This window comes from Trachurus trachurus, assembly GCF_905171665.1.
Source record: "Trachurus trachurus genome assembly, chromosome: 22".
Lineage (NCBI taxonomy): Eukaryota > Metazoa > Chordata > Actinopteri > Carangiformes > Carangidae > Trachurus > Trachurus trachurus.
The window spans coordinates 10,611,556-10,630,341 of NC_139907.1; the positions used below are offsets into that span (position 1 = coordinate 10,611,556).

General features: G+C 42.5%; 1 protein-coding gene across 1 annotated transcript in view; it reads left to right on the forward strand.

Moving 5' to 3' along the window:
• The first annotated feature begins 13,534 nt into the window (after positions 1–13,534).
• Positions 13,535–18,786, forward strand: part of slc8a3 (solute carrier family 8 member 3) — a 122,681-nt gene continuing 117,429 nt past the window's right edge. The window contains exon 1 of the mRNA XM_083997782.1: positions 13,535–13,874. The gene's annotated coding sequence lies outside the window, so the exon portion shown is untranslated. The remainder of the gene's footprint in view (positions 13,875–18,786) is intronic.

The window sequence follows — 18,786 nt, forward strand, 5'->3', positions numbered from 1 at the left end:
TGTGGATGTGGTGAGTCTTTGTTTACAACTGTTATCACATTGATTTACCAGTTGAAAGTATAAAAGAATAAATAACACAACAGTCCAGCCTTTCCTCAGGCTTTATAGGTCTCGACAGTAATCTGTTTCTCTGACAGTTATTACTTTGCAATGCGGTGGATTTATTAGGTTTATAATGGAAATAGCATTACCTTGTGTTCCTACAAAACACAAGAACACGATTTTTTGCTGTACACTGCGATGTCTTTACATCACTGTGTATAAGTTATTTATGTCCTGCCTTGTTCCAGCTCGTGTTACAGGGATGTAATGAATATTCTTCAGGTGCAGAGGTCTCCATGACACTGTCCATATATCTCAGGATATATTTATATTTTCTATAATCACACTCTTATGTTCATGAATTTAGAGTTGCTTTAGTTTCTCAGGCTCGGATGTTTATGGGAAACAAACAACAGCTCATGTGACGATTTTTTTCTCTCAATGCGCAGGTTTTACAGAGATGGATCTGGCTGAGAGTGGTGCTTTGTCATTGGTTGTTTCCCTGTCAAGCAGAGCTGCCGTGCAGCAGCAATTGCCTCTAATCCACCAAACAGAACTGAATGACAAAGCAGAGCAATCAAGTGATTTGTCACAGGATTAGTAGATCACATCAAGGCTCTCTTGTCAGGCTGCGTGTTGATAAAAATGTCTGGTGTTTCTGAAGGGGGCCTCTCTAAATTTAGAGCAGCCACATGTTGGTGCATCTGTAATTGTAGAGGTGAATCATGCACTTATTCTGGATCCTCCACAGACTGCCCAGGGCTGATACACACTGTCTGAAAATCAGTTAAAGTGAGAAGGAGCGGAGGGAAAGAAGAAATATTGAGTCTGATACAGTCAATAGACCAGTGTTGAACTGCACTTGAGGAGAATGTGGCTTCCACTGTAATGTTTGTTGCTGCAGTGCTGGAGGAAGTAGTAAGATATTTTAAGAAGCAATACCATTACTCGGTAAAAAACAGAAGTAATACTGTACACTCAAAATCTCACTGATAAAACAGCAGCAATATGTGTTTCATTTACACCAAGAAGGTATAATAAAGAGTTTTATAACAGTTAGCCTACGTATAGGGTGACATCAGGTAAATTGGGCCATCAGGTAAAATGAGCCAGTTAAGGTTTGAGCCTCCTAGCTTTTTAAGTTTTAACAGGCAATGGCTGTAAATGATTTCAAATTGTTGCTACAACTGTACTTGACAAAAAACAATTGATTTGAGTGGTCTCTGGTTGCTGTTGTGGGTGGGACAATGCTTTATATCCAGCCTGCTGAGGAGAAGTGTGCGAAAAGTGGCCTGGCAAACAAATTTCACTTGAAACTGATAAGGTTGATAACTCCGTAAAAAAACAGATCTACAATAAAAAATGTGATTTATAATACACATTGTGATTCCCCCCATTGGATAGAATGCAAAATTCTTGCTAAGCTTACTTATTTTTAATTTAAATGCATTTTTTGTGGGTGGCTCAATTTACCTTAATGCATCCTGGTAAATTGAGCCATGCATTTCAGCTAAAATGGGCCACATACAAAACACAGTCTTACACTGAAGTTACACAGAAATTGAGGGTGCAAAACATGTTCAAAGTTAGATATATATCCAAGGTTGGTCAGTGCCACTCATGGTGCCATTAGCACTGTGGGGGAAAAAATGGCATCTATAATGCCACACACACACATTCACACACAGTAAAAGAGCCTATAACATAGTCAGTTAACAAAGAGCATAGCAACAACATGATCATGTAATTTTAAAATGCATTTTAAGATTAAAAAATGTCTTCAACCCCTTATGTATTCACTGTTAATGTTAAGTTTAGTGTTGTAGTTTAGTAGTAGTGTCAATTAATTATTAAAATTTAAATGATTTCTGCTAAAATTACTGTGTTGTTCTCTCCTGGCCCAATTTAACTGAACGGCTGGCCCATTTTACCTGAACCTTCATCGTACCTCGAGAGGGAATATCCCGATACTTTAACTCTCATAATTCCAAAATAATTATACTTTTTAATTTTTTTTTCACACAGAAACATTTAAGAGACCTATGTCGATCTTTAAAAATATCAATGGATTTCATGCATAGCGTTTTTGATGGTCTTATTAATCGTTTACCAAAAAGTGGCCCATTTTACCTGACTTCACCCTAGTAATTTTCACATAAAAATCTTCAAAACTGCATTATAAACTTTGAACAAGCCAGAAGGAGTTCTTCAAGAACTCCAGCAAAGTTAATTTCCTTTCAAGATACAATAAGTCTTCATATATTCAGCTGAAGTTCAGTCCTGTTTCAGTTCAACAATGAAACTATGAAAGCAGGATTTCAATGGTGTCCATTTTGATTTATGAATTTATGGAAATTGATCTGATTGAGCTGAATTATAATTGACATAAACAGACAACCAATTGGAATTCAAATAGGCTATAACAATATCAAATACTTTAAGTAGGCTATCAATTTTCTATACAGTCAACAACAACAAACACAGGGATAATCTTTTAATTTATTTATTTGACAGGACAGGTTTTCTCGTCGAACTTCTTTCTATGTAAAGACATAAAAAGGTGATGGCGTGTTTTGCGGTCTCCTGTTCAGCCATTGGTTCCCTGGCGGTGACCCCCGCCCCCCCATGTAAGATGGCAGAGTTCAGGTAAAGGTCACCTGACCTGAATCCAGGAAGCTTTCTCAGGTGAAACAGCCATGAGGACCACCGGCTCAAATCCCGCTCGGCCGGTGGACCCAGTCTATGGGTGGACCATAAAAACATCCATGAAGTTATTACCTCCGCTGTCAGTGTCTTTATCGACGAGGATGCGTCCGAGGCGGAACTGAACCTGTTTCCTGGTCACATTGTCGCACATGAACTGGTCTTTCTCCGTCTGCACCGGGATGGAGAGTCTGAGGAGCGGCTGAAGGATCCAGCTCGAGTCGGAACTGGCTTTTCTCCTCCATGTGTAAGTAACTTGAAGTCTACATAATGTGACGTGTGTTTTCATAATTCATTGTTGGGCTTGTTAAAAAAAAGAAAAAGAAATCAAGAGCTCAAAGCAAAAACTTCACAATGTTTGTTCAAACTAATCATGGAAACTGTTATATTATTAGACTATTAGATTTTTAGATAGAAAAGCTTGAGCACAACACTAGAAAACCTGCCAGTGCTAGGTTTGCACATGGATGTTTTGGCAGTTCTGTAGCTGATTTCTGACCTATATGACCTCTAGCCCTCTCTTTGCAGGAGCATGGGTATAGGTCAAAAGAGCAGGATAAACACTTACCCTGTTCTATAATGTGATTTAAAAACCTTTGAAAATACTCGTACATGCTGTCACTCGTCTGCTCCTGGTCTCTGCTCAAGTACAAGTTTCACATGTTGTTTTCACCACACTGATCAGTGGATTATCAATGGTTTAAACCACATACACAGGCCTCTGAAATGGTTTCATTAGTATGCACTGAGATGTGCTGAAGGAAGTGAATGACCTTCAGATGGCTTTTACTATGAGGCTGTTAGACTGTTACTCTCGAAATTGAATTATTTTTGCCTTCACTTAACTTGCACCAATTTTATACCACCTATTGTGGCCTGTATGATTAAAAAACAAAGAAAGGGAACTATATCATCATCACCATTTAAAACGGGAAGGGGCGGTTGACTTCCTGTCCTCGCAAAATTTCCCTGTCAGCTCTGAACCGTCAGATCATTTAAAACCTGCTGGCTCTCATGTGGCAGCTTCAGGGAGCTTTCAGAACAACTCAAATCAGCATGTTCACAATCTCTGATCATTTTTTAATCATTATTATACTGAAATAATGCCCTTGCTTTTTTTAAAATTCAACTTTGGACCAGAGGTTTTCCAACTTCCCAGATGGGTGTGGGTGTTGCAGGAGCTGAGGGGGAAGCGGAGAGACAGGTACATGCAGGTGTTGTTAAAAAAAAAAAAAGGAAGGCAGTTTTGTTGTTGTAGTTAGCAGCTGCAGCAGCAGGATGTAAAAGGATATAAAAACCCTTATTGCCTGATTGCTGCATCAAAATTTGCAGCCTCCTTCTTAACGGACACATAACTCAGTCATATCTGTGCACATATTTTTAGATCCAGTGTGGCTTCCACTTTGGGAGAACATCACGATTCGCATAATGTTTATAATATTCCATGAATAAATATCCATCAATCCACTTTGAAATCATGGGGAAAAAAGACATTCTGGCACTCCAGAATTTGCCTGTGAATCATAAAGTTTTTAGGTTTTCTGCAGAACTCAAAGTAATCCAATGATGGCTGTCTGTATATTTATAGTAAATGCAAACCGGAAATGGTAATAAATAATTAGACATCTTTTTTTTTTTTTTTTGAATTTGCTAAAATGTAAAGAAGTGGTGGTGGTGTAGATAAATACACACCACCATACACAACGGGTGTTTTTTTTTTATACAAGTAGTTCTGAAAAAATGAACTGCGCTTCATATTAGATATTCCACATTTAGTCATTTCACAGTCCCGTGTAAAATGTACATCACATGGTATTTATTTAGCTGTATGTGTGTGAGTGTGTGTGTATGTGTTTGATGAACCATCCGTAACCTCACTAATTGTGCAAAGCCGTTCTGCCTCACAGCTCCTCTATGGAGCTCCACTCCAAATGAACCATGTGGAGGAGACTTGAGAGCGCTGCAGCAAAAAGATATGTTACAGCACACTCCAGTTGTACGGGTGTAGTCGTCAGAGGCCAAAATGGGTCAATCCTCAGGGCCTTGCTATCGTAAGTGACCTGTCAGGATGCATGATGAGCTTGAGTCCTAATTTGAAAAAGGCCCATCCCTTCACATGCTATTCAATTTTTCATTTGAAAATGCAAGAAAACGTCATTAAATATTCATTGGACAAGGCTAAAAACGGAGGAAATGAAATTCAATATTTACCAAGTCGTTCTACGAGCGGTAGAACTAATGAAGAATCATGTAGCTGGTTGAAATTCTGGGCCCTGTGAGAACCGGTCTGCTGCAGCGCCACACAATCCTCGGCATCTTTCGGTGGCCCCATGCAGCTTTGGGACTCCCCCGTCGTTCGGTTTTGGCCCCTGTGATCTGCAGGCCTGCCTGCGAGGAAGTTTTTCCACATGAACCAAATCAAACTGCTGCAGCCAGATCATCTCGGCTCTGATGTGCAAACACTGTGCAGATGAACCAGTCTTCACTCTCTCAGTCTCTTTTTGGCCCTGAGTGAATGAAGAAACACCCCCTCCACCGCCTCTCACAGACTCTCACACACTCTCACTCACACACACACTCCAGATGATGATTAATTACCACTCACAAGAAGACATTTTTCTCAAAGATCATTCAGTGCAGTGAGGAAATGCAAAACACTCTGTGACTCTTCTGAGGATTTCCTGGTGAATCCTCAAGCAACACATTGCTAATTTTAGTGATTATTGTTGTTATTATTTCCTTAATTTGATGTTTCCTCTTCAAAAAGCCTATTAGGGTAGCACATTAGAGACTACATGTAGATGAGTGTCTGTCCACCTTGACTCTAAGCTTATGGATAGAAAGATAGTTTGCTGAGTTGTGGGTGGATTTTGAAGTCACACCCACTAAATGCAGCACGGGCTCATTAGTGAAAATACTCCACCGTTTTCATTTGATCTCTAAAGTTTTAATCCTTAAGATTAGTTGGTCTTTGCAGCATCAAAGTCTTTTTTTGTGCAGACAAATGATACAATCTGTTCGACAAACTCAGTTTTGTGGAGCAGCAGGTGCAACTGTCTGCCACTGTGTTGTTGGCTGCAGCCACTAGGAGTCATTAAAGGCAGTAATGTACAAATCCTACACATGGGAACAAGCACGGATGATGCTGTACAATTGAGGTTAATGCCATTATTAATATTAAAGAGTTATAAGATAATTATGATTACTGGTATATCAGCTGATGAACCCAGAGTGTAAACATATTTCACATAAGGATTTCTCAGTTTGTACAGTCAGACACTTAACAGTATTTACAGTATCTCACAACATGTACACAGATATTGTCAGATATGATCACAGAATCAGTTTCCTAGCTTTACACATTAGGTTGTGGTTATCAACATATAAAAGTATTTCCGTGATAACCCTTTCCTTTAATCTTTTTTTTTAGCATTTAAAAGAATAAACATGAATAATGCAGTCTGATGTCGTTGTATGCAGCTATAAGGACATTTTTAAAGACAAAGTGATTAATGGAAATTAACTGAAGGATTAATCAATAAGGACGGTTAACGTTAGTCGCAGCCCTGGTGTATATTTATGTATTTTTATACGGCCCTTGTCCCAGATAGTAAAACACAGTCGCCGAGGCTGCGGTCAGTGAGAGCCTCAACCTTCACTGACTCACTGAAATGTCACTTAGAGCGAGCTGCACAATCCAACGAGGAAAAACAGACTTATTCTACACAGAAGGAGGGAGGAAAGTTAGCGGGGAAATGACCCCTGTGTTTATTTTATTTAGGCTCTCTCTCTCTCTCTCTTGCTCCCTCTCTCCTCCTCCCTCTGACTCTCTCACTCTCTCATTTCATTTCTATAAATAGACAGACGCTTGGCAGCTGAGGGGTAGTCCACGCAGAACAAATGCACCCCGTGGCTGTTTCACTTCATTCTCCACATAATGAGCCAGACGGAACGCGCACAGATCGCTGCCGTCACTTCCACTCTCCCCGGGACCGAGGCAAGGGGCCACGCGTTGCCATGGAGACGTGGCTGTCGGGCAAAGGGGGCCCAAGCGAGCGGGCGAAGCTCGAGACCCCTCCGACGAACTGACCCCTCCGCCTTGATCTCCCGTCTTCCCCCGCTGTCCCGTCCCTTTTTTCTTTTTCTTCATCTTCATCTTCATCCCTCCCTTCTCTTTCATTCAGCACCATAAGGCTCAGGGTGGATGAGTAGATGAGTGTGGCGTCCAGTGCCCTGCTCTCATCTTCACTGTGTCTCTGATGTAATGGAGTCAGTGTGGGTATTCCTCTCTCACCCATCTTCCGCTGCAAATATATTCCAGACCAGTGAACCACTGAATGCTCGGCTCCAGTAGCTGCAGCTGCAGAAGTGGCACTCTCCATAGACGAGCTATACAATGTGTGTGTGCAAATACTGCTCTCTATGGATATCATTTAAGCTGAAAAATACATAGTGTGAAAGCTTAGCGCAGGGCTCCCTTCTATCTTCACTGTTCTCTGTGTATTTATGGACTGTCAGGGTTTTATTTGAGGAGAGGGTTTATTGGTGCAGAAGAGTCAAGGTTTTGTAGCATATTATGAAGAATAACCAGCTCTTCCTCTTAATGTAATGATGTGCATGCATTACCCACCTATGAAAATGGGATGACAGTGATGCTGTGACGCAGTGGCTGTCAAGCATTTTGGTCACTGACCCTTTAAAATGAAGATGATAGTAGATCTTTCATGTAGTTTCACTTGGGTGAACTCTGACATGTGAATCTGTGCCACAGGCTGCTGCACAGTGTCTTGGCAGAGCTAAGCTGATGAAGGGAACAGAGGAGTGGGGAGTCAAAAAATTCTGGATCCTCTTTCTATCACATCAGCTGTGTCGCACCAGTTTATATATAAGCCTGCTCCACAAAGATGTGCAGCAAAGTTGGCAGTAGTTATGGCACAGGAGTCAACGGCACAAATGGGAACCAAGAAGGGATAATTAACTCTTTTTCCAGTAAGTCGTCAGAACACAGATGGACAATACTGCTCCCAGCACCATTTCAGGCGTATCACCAGGATGCGTGAATGAATTGTGCTGTGCCACTTTCTGGGCCAGCGAGGCACGAAGAAACAAGAAAATGCTAAATGTTTTGCCTGAAATCATGTTTATTTTTCAAACTTTAAAGGGGACATATTATGGAAACATCACTTTTTGAAGGCTCTTTAACATATATTTGGGTGTTTGTCTTGCCTTCTGGCCCCCAAAATATGAGAATTGACAAAATGATCTGTAATTTTCAGGCTCCCTAGGTTGAAATCCATGTAGTTTTACGAGCTGTTCCCTCAATTGACCCTTCGCCAACTCCTCCCACAAACGGCTATTGTCCAATCCTACGTTAGCAACCGTAACTATAGGCCTGGCAAGCTTTCCGCAGTGAGTCATTACGTTTGCTTTTGTGGACACATTTTGAGACTAGGACGAAAAACATTTGTTTGTAGAGAAGGATGTTGTTGCTGCTGCTCTTACTACGGTGGTGGGGGCGGCGGCAGCAGCAGCAATATAGAGCGGACTTATTTTTCGACTTGAGTAAGTGTAAATATGGGGATAACCATATGTTCACCTCCGAAATGACAGCAGTACTTTTACCGCGTTTACCTGGGCTTTTAGGCGAGGGATCCTCCAGGCAGGGACTGCTTTCACTGACTGATACAGCGGTGGGAGAAAAAAAACTGCAGCGAAAGCTGTATGTGGTTCACAATCGCCCAAAAACTTGCAGTTTGACAACGTTTCATGACCAGTGAGATGACCTAAGTCTTCGTGGGTTGATAGACGGTCAAATTACCGGTCCTTACTGCTGCTCTGTACATTGTCCAGTCGTGTCGTTGAACAGATGTTTTATCCTCCTGCGCGAGTCACACGTCACTGAAAACTATGAATGATCTTTGTGACTTCTTCTCTCTATTATCTCAGAACAGTTTATCCAGAAATTTGCTGATATTTCCTTTGAAATCGATACCAAATACTGCCAGGAGCATGGCTGGGAGTGAAAGCTTGCCCGCCATAGCAACAGTAACCAAGGGGGCTTACGCGAAGGGTCAATTGTCTTCCAATGATGTATTTAGTTTTCGTATTTGCATAATCCCACACCTACCTGCTACCAGTAGAAGGGGCGGGGCAAGCAGTGGTTCATTTGCATTTAAAGGGACAGGCACTGAAACCAGCCGTTCTGAACAGGGCTGTTTTAAACGGATGAAAAAAGAGCTGTGATGTTTGATCCTTGGGGTATTTTGACTGAAGCATGTCACAGACATGTCTTTGAGACACCTTAGAACTATTTTATTTGTGGAGACGGGGCATAATATGTCTCCTTTAATTTTTTTTTTTTTTTACATTTTATAGCTTTATCTGTCAGACTAGCTACACACTAGATTTTGAAAATAAGGATAGCTTCAACCATTTTAACATTATAATCCCAGTGAATGCACACATTAGAGATTAGCTGACCACACACCTGCTGTTTTTAGTAACAATATCACAGTGGTGAGATCTCATGTGATCAAATGTGACTTCAGAATAGAAATGAATATGCTGCTGCAATTTCCGTCGGTGTCTTTTCCACATTCGTCCGATTATGTTAGGTAATGATATACAGTAATTCCTCTAGCTGGTCTTCTTTTTGTATTTACCCATGTAGCTTGGTTAGCTGCCCTGTTTGTGAGCTGTAAAAGTAATATGCAACATCTGGATGGTGACACTCCCTGGTCTGCTCACTATCATTGGCTGTTGCAGGTATTTCCAGAGGAGGCAGCCTGGAGTGTTTGATACTTTATGATATCAAACACGTCCCTACTGAGGAAGCTCCAAAATGATGGGGAGCTGTAAAATAATCGTACTGACACAACACTGTAGGATTATTTGTAAAAAATTATAATTTGCAACACACCCTGGTTGTTGGGGATGACATATTTTGCACTAAATCAGTGTGAATAGCCAGCCTCAAGGCCTCAAATCATTACAAATGAACCAACCTGAGGAGAGAAATCCCTGTTTTTACTGAACTTCTACTTCTTGTAGAAGTGATAAGGTGTTGTTAGTAGACACAGACACAGAGTTATACTTTGGATGAAATTACAACATGCATTTAAGTTCACTGTTGCATCCCTCCACCCCGTGTATTGTTTCTCCTGACTCCTCAGGTGTCTTGGTGCTTAGCCCCCATCATCACACCCCCCACTGTCACACCACCCTCCACACAAACACACACTCTCACTGGTGACAGAAAGTCGCCCTCCAGACTCGGGGTCTTTAGATGCTGATGTGAGGTGACTCTTTACCTTTCTCATTTCACAACTTCACTATTCATTACTTCCTGCCGTAAGTGGACGTCGCCTGGAGGTGATGTCACTGTTCACTCCCCTGATGACCTCCCCCACCCTCCCTCGTTTTTCTTCCACCATCCAGGCGCTGACTTTTTTTTTTTTTTTTTCTCCCCCCACTAAAGTTGTTGCAACTCGCGCCTACAAATGATCAGCATGTGCAGAGTGCCTAACGCAGCACAGGCAGAGGGAGAAAATACGAATCACAAAGTGCAAGTGCAGCACTATTCTCTTGTGCTATGCTGTATCGTTCCCTGCTCCAGATTTTCTGCTTCTGCTGCTGCATGCCAGACGTTTTAATGAAACTGATCCAGGCCCCTGGGCCGCCGTCAGGCATACTGAGGGACAAACAGGAAGGGAGAGGACAGGTGAAGTCGCTTTACTCTCACCGAATCAATGCAACCAGTCAGTTTTCAGGGCTACGGCCATCAAGCCCCTCCTGCCCTTGCGAGTGCCGCTCCACTCAGTGGGAAGCACAAGCAAGCCTGGTGTGTTGATTACAAGTATAATCCATTAATCATCACTGAACGCATGCAGGAGTTTGATGGGAGAGGCAAGAGCGGGCATTGAATTCCAATCATGGGACGCATGCTGGCTGCAGGTACACTTGAAGCGAGCCTGCACATCAATCCGTCCACTGTATTCTGTGCCTCCACCCTTCCCCCTGCAGATAAGAAAACTTCATTAAAACATCCAACCGTATTCTCCATACTAATTACAACATTACATGGAGAGGACCGGAGGATGGCGGATGCATGTGGTGATGTCGGGGCTGTCTGACCAGATTGGCCTGTCTCGTCCCCTTGGTCCATTTGGGGAAGTGATTGTTTTTGAATTTCATATTTGAATTTAACAAGCATGGAAATCTGAACAGGCTAATAAGATTCTGTGCCACAGTGCCGGACTATGTAATTAAAATCGGACCCAATTGATTTTTTCCCTGCTTTGCATATAGGCTCCATCCCAAAAGAGAAGAGACTCTGCTTACTGCAATAAGAAGACTGCGCCAAGTCTCTCCATGTTGTTTCTGGGTGGATTAATTATAATTCATTATAGATTAATTGCTAATTAATTTTAAAGACTTTTTAATACTTGTATTAATTTTACACACAGTTTGGTTTGCCCTGGGACTTTTAGGATCTTTTTTTCCACTGTGCTTCAGGTCTGTGTGATGCTGTTTTGCTGTAATTAGAGGTGGTGGTAGTGTCAACATCCTCCTTCTTTGCTCCTGTCTCTGGGGCTTCGTCTGTCTTGTCAGCAGTGGTTATGGGTGATTGCGCTGCATCAAGGACTGTGTGCCCAGTGAAGCTCATTATCTACTGGCTACTAATGCATCTAACAGGGGATGGAAGATCACTGGGTTGTGCAATACAACTGCAAGAGGGGGCACAAAGAGACAAACGGGATGGTGAGGATGCTTCTGAACTCTGGGAGTCACTGTGCTGGATATTTGTGGTTGACATTGTAAAGTATTGCATCACGCTGAAAAAACTTTCAATATTTTAATTTTTGAGTTTTGTGCATCTTTTTTTCTGGGTCGCCCTGGAGTCCTATTGTCACTGTTGGGTTGTCTGGCAATGTTGAAAACAGCGGACTACTTGTTTTCAGTCCTTCAGAGTTGCATCTTTTGACCGTGGAATAGTTGGCTGCTTTAAAAGCTCTATGATGATTCACTTGACTAGTGCATGGATAGATGGATAGATGCCACATGGGCCTAGACCAGGGGTCAGAAAGTCAGGGGACCCTGGCCTGGATCAGAGCAACCGTGAATATTGTTTGATTGAAAGTTACAGAAGATACTTAACAATCATAGTGGCAAATCAGAGGAGCATAGAATTACTTTTAAGAGACATAAACTTTCAGTTGAGGCCTATATTGGGTGACTGTCTTTTTAAAGCAGAAGTAAGCGATCCGGTCGTTTTGGCTAACTTCTTGTCACCCGATGGAGGTAGCAGTCCCCGCCCTCGTCATGGATCTATTGGTCCTCGTCCCTACGTCACCACATTCACGCGCATCCCTTGGCTGCACACACAGAGAGGATCGCCCCTTTATGCCGTTCTCTCTCCTCATTGGATAAAGGTTGTAGGATACAAGGAAAGTTTTCTCCTCGGCTTACAGCAGAGCAGAGTGACTGACAGACCCGTGTTTCGGACCAAACACTCTATATAAGTGATTGCTGTCGGAAGATATAACTATTTAAGACTTATATTAACACAAAAATTCTGCTTACTTCTGCTTTAACTGTTCATCTGCAAAGCCCATTTTCTTGCCTATAGCCGTTTATGCTTTTTGTCTTTTTTGCACCACAGCTTAATGGATACTTAACTTCATGATTACAGAAGTAACTTGGATGCATTCATTTTTGCTGTATAACATGTGGTGAGGAGCAGAGCTTACAACAAACCCATGGCATTTGTAAAAAATTTACAAACTAACAAAAAAAAATGTAAGACTGATTCATAAATGTGTTGTCACCTTCATTTTCTTTGTTAGCTACTTTAAGATCGTTTCTCCAAATCCATCTTGTTTGTGTGCATATATGTGCATGGTTTTAACAATAATATTTAAAAAGGGATATAAAAATTACATTATAATAGTTACTAAACTTCTTGTTACTCCCAGGGTTTGTCCTGAGAGAGGGGCTCTGACAGTAAAAGTCTGAAGGAGCAGACATGTAGAGTTTGGAGATAAAACACTAAGTGATTCCTTAATTACAACCCTCCCTCCCTCTGTGCACTGTTGTCATGGTGGGCTGTGGGCCTGGATGATATTCATGCTTTGTGTTGCAGGTTTCTTCTCTCAGCTGATGGTGACGTAGTTGCGCGCCTAACCGAGCCTGTGTGACTTTTACAAATGGGGGGCAGAGGGCTGTAGGGCGCAACCATTTCACACCTCCACCGCGCGAGAAGAGGCCTTATATCGATATTAATTAGCCGGGGATGACGATTCAGAGGTAAAAAGCTCCTCTCCAGCAGGTTTTTACTGAAGCTTCAGGAGCCGATGCAGGCAGCAGCAGCGCGGAGGAGACGGATCGTGGCTGCTCCTGTGGTGCGCAAAGTCCAGCTGACAGCCGTGGTAACTTACAAAGAAAAAAGCTGAGCGCGTTTCTAATGCACGACAGTGTTTATTATTAATATCGGAGAGCCATTTCTGTGGAGGAGAGCCCGTCCGGCACACGGGAGCTCTACAGCAGCGCCTGGCTGCCTTCACCTACGAGAGCGACATCACAGATTTCCTGCGCTATCGCGGCGGAGAGAGGAGGAGGAGGAGAGCGCTGATTCACGGCTTGCAGGAGGAGGGAGAGCCGTGCGGACGGGCTCAGAGGATCCATTCCCCTACCAAGGGTGCAACCTTAAAATACAGACCCCCTCCCTCTCTCCCTCACACTCCCCCTCTTCCTCCTCCTCCCTCGTCATTGACAGCTTTGCGACCCGGTCAGTCCGTCAGACAGGGAGGATCTGGGGAGGAGGGCGCCAAGGCAGCAGAGGACGAAGAGCGATCACCTCTGGCCGGTTTGATCCAATCGCCAATACCGAGCAGGCTTGGAGAGAGAGAGGGGGGGAGACCTGCCTCTCCGTGCATGAGGAGGACGACACAGCAGCGGCTTCACCGGGGGAATTTGGTCCGAGGAGCACGTTTGAGTCCAGAGATCCAACACGGCGAGCTTATTCCGAGACTGTTGACAGGCTGATCTGAGCGGCACAACAATAATAATAAAGGAGGCGGACAGGAGCTATTTCGCAGTCACTACATAAACTCCCCGGAATACAAATCCAGGTGGGTTATACTGAGCAATGCATGATGCAAACTCACTGATATTCAATCATCTGTGTGTTAATGAGTGATGCAACCTGGCGTATACAGGCATGGGACCGATACAGGCAGGCTGGCTCTCTAATTAAATATGTGACAGATCACATCAGGCACATTAGATGGATTTCAAGATCCGCGTAGCTGCGAATACAGGCGATGTGGTCTGAAGTGATGAGAGCTGGATGAGGTCCGTCACTCCGGGGAGCCTCATCCTGCTCCTGCTCAGCCTGTTACCCGTCTTTCTTGCTCCCGTTGCCCCTTATCATTGTGCACATATGATCCATTGCAACGGGCTGGAGTGGATTCGTGATGCCGTCTAATGGGTGTGCCATTTAAAATAATTGGCGTCTGTCAGCGCAAGGAACGGATACCGGTTGTTACGGCACCACCGAGCCCGTCCTGCTGCTGATTGGCTGAGCACCTGGATTTCCAGTTATATATATATTTATATATATCTACGACGTGAATCTTCATCTCATATCTGCGTGTATCGTGGTTTCCCCTGCTCGGCCGGTTGTCTCTGTTTACAGCTCGTTCTTCTGGAGACAAGTGATGCCAGGCATGTATGTACAGTAAAGGGCCTGATACTTTCGGGCAAAGACCAAATAAAAGCGTGCACACGCGTCGCGCAGGCCCATACGCACCCCTATAAGTTAAGAGTGCGGGCCTATAGATGGGTGCTCCGGCAGGGATTCCCCCCTCAGGTAGCACTGGCATCGCTTTAGTGAGCGAAGTGAGCGGCTTTACGATGATTAATCAGGAACAGCTGAGGCTCTCTGTGCGTCTGCTGAGTCCATGTTTACGCGCATCTCATATAACCTCCTTAAACAAGAGCCCCTTCCCAAAATAGGGGAAGGGAAGGAGATCTGTGAGCAGCCGCTTCTCTGCTCTCAACAACTGTCTCAGTCACAACGCTGTCCGCACCAGGCAGGACATGCAGGAGGGTGTGCACGGTGGTGGTGGCCACTGAAGTCAGGAATATCTGCCTCTCTTACTAAAGTCTTTGTGTCGATTATGGCTGCAATGGGCTGCATGTCTATGGATTTTTTTTTAAATAGAGAATATTCCATTGATTGATGTATGAAATAATCAGGAATGCCAATCACAATTCCCAAAGCCAAACCTGACACAGAGTCAAAAAGCAAATGTTCAGTTTAAAATCATAGGATACAATTGGGAATATTTACATTTTTGATGCTGGAACCACAACTTAAAACAACAAATATTATCACATCTTTTCCATAGATTGATTTAGTGATTAATCTGCCAATTGTTCCAGAGGTTCCTACCTCATCATAAAAGCCTGTAAAGCTTGAAACACATTGATCTTTTTTCCTAACACATTATAAATTCTTGGATTTTCTAAAGGTTATGGAATCCCCTCTTGTAGTATAAAAAGTGCCTATAATGAACTTGTAACCCTATAGGAATCAGTTTGGATTTAAATGGAGAGTATTTATGCCGTCTGATGGTGGTCTGCACGCTGCTTCAGCCTGACAGGAATGAAATTAAATTTGTATGTTTTAAGTTTTGTCATGTTTCGTTATAAGAATATTTGAACAGGTATCATCAGCAAACCCCTTTATGAATAGATTTTCACCGTTTTATTAGCTGGGAAATAGCTACAGGATAGACTATTAATTAACATTGTGGTAATTACTGTAGGTGTTGGGGTTTTTGCCATAGACGCTACCTCTGATTTCCCATCTCGTAACATTTTCCTAGAGATCCTCTTTTCATGTCATTTTCTTGAAAATATAGCAGTATTAGATCAAATATTTGTGTTGCTCGATTTAGTCAATTTCATGAGTTTCACTTCTTTATATATTCTGAAGGATTAAGTGGTTAGAAGTTGTGTGAATTGAGTTTAAGTGGGTTCACCCTCAACTATTTGTGGTTTAAGAGGTCGGAGTCAGATTTAATTGGAATATGTCAAAGCTGAATCTCACCAGTAATTTAGATATGTCAATTACAATATGGCTGTAAGCGACCTGTACAACTTCCTTTTCACTTGATTTTAATACTTTTTGGTATCTGCCTCTGAACAGTCGTGATTAGTCCGTCTCCACATCCTCAATGCAACATACGATCCTTAAAACAGCAATTAGTATGCAAATTGTTTTGTGTAGCTCCTAATTTCAGGGTCGCGATTCTAATGGTGGTACACTTAGAGAAATGGGGTCGTTCACTCTCCATCGCCAAACGGCACTCAGTGCAATCTGTGTGCAGATAGAAAGTCAATATTAAGATAGAAAATCAATATGAAATCCTTGTGAGGTCATACACCTGAGCAGCCTGTCCGAGTGCTTTAATGTAATCATTTTAATGAGGTTTACATTATAGCCTGAGATTATACGTTTGTGTCTCTCAAATGAGTGATGGATCAATAAGTCAGGTAATCAATCAATCAATCAGTCAATCAGCCAATCAGTTCCTATTAGCTATATTGTCAGCAGTTATCTTGCAGTGCAATTTTGTTAAAAGATCGAGCAAAGTCTTTTGTGGCTGTCGAACTTTTGAAAGTCAAAAACCTGAAACCCTAATGATGTCATCAGAGTTGTATATGTTTATATATATGGTGATGTCATCAGGCAGAGCATTTACCAGTCCAGTGAAAGACACTGCAGATTTGCATGATGGGAATTTTAAAGTTCACGTATAGGCTGGTTTTGTATCTCGGTGTTAAAGGGGCTGCCACACCTTCGGGGTCTGTGTGTGCAGAGGTTCCAAGGTTACGCAGCAGCTGATGAGCACCTCATCAAAAATTTAACCACACATTGGGGCTGTGGGGTCAATGGAGATTTGAATGGGAACTGCAAGAACAGCGACTGTCTGCTTCTGTTATCTTCTACATGCTCCTAAAGGCAATGAAGTTTGTTGGGAGTGAAGATGAGAAGTTAAATTAAAGAGACTCTAATTGTCTTTTATTCAGTAATGGGTCACAGCACAGCATTGTTACAAGTTACCTAGGAGGTGCAACTCTGTAGATCTGTATGTGCAGCTTTAGAGGACATGAACACCTCCTCATTAACATGTAATCTGTATCAGAGTGCAGCTGGATCACATCTATGGCTGCTCTGGTTCATATTGTGCTCCTAAATCTGAGGTGTAAATGCACTTTGTATAGTTTAACTATATTCTTGAGAAAAAACTAACACCCACCACTAAATTAAAAGGTCATTTTACTCCGCCCCTCCTCCTCCCATCTCAAGTCGCCCGGCATCAACTTCAAATACTGGCAGTAGCTGCAAAGGCTTTCCTCAGAAAAAAAATGACTTAAAAAATGAATGATGCCCTTCCATGGCATCACTTTCCTCAAACTAGGACATGCTATGTTTGTCGACAACTTCAGCAACCCTGTCTAACTAATTTACATATTGGGATCTGATCAGAGCTGTCAGAGTCAAGATAACGAGAGCACCAGGCATAAATCCAAATGCCTGTGGAGCAGCTGCCATTATCCACATAATGTATTCAGATACATTGATACCAGGTGTAAATGGGAATTTTAAGCCTGGATATAATGTCTGGTTCTGCTTTGAAGATGACCATGTTTTATCACAGGTCCGCTTTTTTGATGGACAGTGATGTCTCTTAGTAATTAAAGCTACAAAATTCAAGTCGTGGACATCATACTCTCCTCTCAACCCCCTCCCTCTCTTTGCTCGGTTTTGCTCTGACCAGCCCATTACCTGCATCCTCAATACGTTCACTGTCTCAGTAAATGTAGGAATTTGGAGCTTGCTAGTCTGTTAGGGCAGCCATAGCGATGTCTTCCAGTGGCCTGAAGCCTTGGTGCAAGAGGAGTATTGAAGCATGTTCATGTATTGATTGACAGCCCTGAGCCCCCACCTCTGACTACGACCTCTCCTGACTGGTTAGAAGGCCGAATCTCACTCATAAAATTTAGAGGGGAATATCTCGGCACCGCTGCCGGGCTGTTCAATGAGTCTGGGTCACAGAAGCCTTTAAAAACACAGCTCCACATTTAAGATACTGTATGTTTTAGAGCTAGAGCCAGGATGTCGGGGTGATTTCCCACCCCCTCTATACAGTATCCTGGGTCTGGACTACATATATCAGTTATTTTAAGTTTCAAGTGTTGACCTTTCTAGCCATAATAGTGGGTAATGCTAGTATCCCTTGGCAATTAACCAATATACGGTAATATTATCCTGCCAACTTACAGTATTAAAATGCCAGTTAGATAAAGGAAACAGGTTAAATAAAAAGGAACAATTTTTAATTAACTTAACTGTGATCATACTGTGTTCATGTTATGTGGATGCTCTTACCACAAATAAACAAAACTTGTATGATATTAATTATTAATACTAAGAGGCACTAAAGGTTGGTTCACTCAACCAAACTGAGTCTCTCCAAAGTTCAGGAGTAATATCCACAGGATGTCAAGCTCACAGGCAAAGGACTCAACTGTTTGACTCTGGTCCATGAATGAATCTGGTCCTTCTGTATCAGGGCTGCAGGTCCACAGGTACAGGATGGCAGGCAAAGGGAGCAAGTCTGCATAAGATGAGTTTATATGGAAACTACATCAGATGAGCACTTGGACTACTTAAAGCTTAACTTTCCCATACAGTAGTACTCAGTTCAGTTTAAACACTGTTGATGGTGCTAATGCTCTCATAACAGTGGGATCTGCAACATACAAGCTGGGTGTAGGTGCATGGGAGAAAGTTATGGCTGAACTTGGAAATAAGGTTATGGCTATTTCCTGGAGGCAGTAAATACCAGTGGAAAAGCAGGAAAGATGAGTTTGTTTGGGTCAGGGCCGTATGAGGCAGCATTCAGTTGATAACTAAAGAGAAATGTTACATTTTAAGTTTGTCAACAGAAATTAAAGTCTGCCCAGATT